The sequence below is a fragment of the Sebastes umbrosus genome, unplaced genomic scaffold, assembly GCF_015220745.1.
Source record: "Sebastes umbrosus isolate fSebUmb1 unplaced genomic scaffold, fSebUmb1.pri scaffold_185_arrow_ctg1, whole genome shotgun sequence".
In the NCBI taxonomy this organism is placed as follows: domain Eukaryota; kingdom Metazoa; phylum Chordata; class Actinopteri; order Perciformes; family Sebastidae; genus Sebastes; species Sebastes umbrosus.
This window is the reverse complement of record NW_023618496.1, coordinates 1-2,500: the sequence shown is the minus strand read 5'-3', so window position 1 is coordinate 2,500 and position 2,500 is coordinate 1.

Below are 2,500 nucleotides of genomic sequence, written 5' to 3'. Positions count from 1 at the left end.
ACTACTACTAAATAATACTACTACTAGTACTACTACTAGATAATAATACTACTAGATACTACTACTAGTACTACTACTAGTACTACTACTATACTACTACTAGTACTACTACTAGATAATACTACTACTAGTACTACTACTAGTAATACTACTAGATAATACTACTAAACAATACTACTAGATAATACTACTACTAGATAATACTACTATTAGATAATACTACTAGATAATACTACTACTAGAAAATACTACTAAACAATACTACTAGATAATACTACTACTAGATACTACTACTAGTACTACTACTAGATACTACTACTATACTACTACTAGTACTACTACTAGATAATACTACTAGAAAATACTACTAAACAATACTACTAGATAATACTACTACTAGATACTACTACTAGTACTACTACTAGATACTACTACTATACTACTACTAGTACTACTACTAGATAATACTACTAGATAATACTACTACTAGAAAATACTACTAAACAATACTACTAGATAATACTAAATAGTCCCCAACAGAGTCTCTACTTCCTGTTTGATAGAAACTAGCATCATCTGTTAGCATTGTTTCAAGGACCCCCGGAGACTCTCCAAGGCCCCGTGGAGCTTCCTCAAGGAGCCCCGGAGACTCTCCAAGGCCCCGTGGAGCTTCCTCAAGGACCCCCGGAGACTCTCCAAGGCCCCGTGGAGCTTCCTCAAGGAGCCCCGGAGACTCTCCAAGGCCCCGTGGAGCTTCCTCAAGGACCCCCGGAGACTCTCCAAGGCCCCGTGGAGCTTCCTCAAGGAGCCCCGGAGACTCTCCAAGGCCCCGTGGAGCTTCCTCAAGGACCCCCGGAGACTCTCCAAGGCCCCGTGAACCTTCCTCAAGGACCCCCGGAGACTCTCCAAGGCCCCGTGGAGCTTCCTCAAGGACCCCCGGAGACTCTCCAAGGCCCCGTGGAGCTTCCTCAAGGACCCCCGGAGACTCTCCAAGGCCCCGTGGAGCTTCCTCAAGGACCCCTGGAGACTCTCCAAGGCCCTGGTTTGTGTCGCTGTGGGGGGGGGGCAGGAATGTGGTGCATCACACTAATCAGGTGATTGATGAGCCATTCTTCTTCTTCTGTGTATGTGTGTGTGTGTGTGTGTTTTATGTGCGTGCTCGATGACGTCAGAGGCTGAATGGGGGGGGGGGAGGTCATTAAACACTTAGTGAACCTCGGTAGCCCCGCCCCCTTCCACAGGAAATAGTTGCTAACGAGGACCCGGTCGCCGCGGTGACGGTTTACGAGGAGGCGGGACGACCGAGGTCAGAGGTCAGGAGGGTCCGAGACAGAGAGACAATACTGGACTCTGATTGGCTGGAACAGCAAGGACTCCAGGATCATCTTCAAGGACCTCTGGTGTCCCTCAGGGACTCCAGGTGCCTCTTCAAGGACTGCAGCATCCTCAACATCCTTGATTTGTCCTGGTAACTTCTCAAGGACTTCCATTACCTGGAGAACTCCTGGAACATCATCAAGAACCATTATAGCCTCTTTGTTGACTTTTGGTGCGTTCTCAAGGTCCCCTGGAACCTCTTCAAGGACCTCTGGTGCCCCTCAGGGACTCCAGGTTCCTCTTCAAGGACTGCAGCATCCTTCACATCTATTTGGACCTCTTCAAGGACCTCTGCTACGTCCTCCAGGACTCCAGGCTTCTTATCTCAGTGTGTGTGTGTGTGTGTGTGTGTGAGCCCCGTCGTCGGGGGTAACGGTGTTAAGAATGTGTGACATCACGGCGCTGAGTGGTATTTAAGGCAGCGAGCGTCGTGTGCCGGTAGACCAGCGACCCGTCCTGACACTGAGACAGGACAGACTAAACATCATCTGAGACCAATAATCAATATCTGATATTGATCGGACCCATCGACGACCAGCACAATCTTTTTGTTGGAATATTTCTCTTCTTCTTTCTGTGTCGGTGAGTTCTGCTGCTTTGATATTCCTTATTAATATTCCTCTATCAATGCAGGTTATTGATTTCATCCAGCTCCTGAGAACAGCAGCAGAGTTTATGGTGAGAACTTGACTGAGGTTTGGTGTCGACCGGTCAGAGAGACGAGGCCTACGGAGGCTCAGAGACGACTTCATTACAACGTTCAACATGGGATCCTGTTATTACAGAAAAAATAGGATGCAACAAAACTATTCACTTTTTAATATTTATGGACTCGTTCTGGGACCCCTGATGGTCTGGGACCCCTGGTGGTCTGGGACTCCTGGTGGTCTGGGACTCCTGGTGGTCTGGGACCCCTGGTGGTCTGTAGCAGCAGTGGACCCTCCAGCCAATCAGAATGCAGGATAATCTGTTGCCATGGTGATGGTTGTTCATTGATTCTTCATCTGATTTTTCCCTCCAAAGAAACAAAGATGGCCGCTTCATCGTGCTCCTCTTTTGTTCCTCTCCTCCTCCTCTTCCTCACCGTCGCCGTGGAGACGAGACCTTCAGCTCAACGAGACGA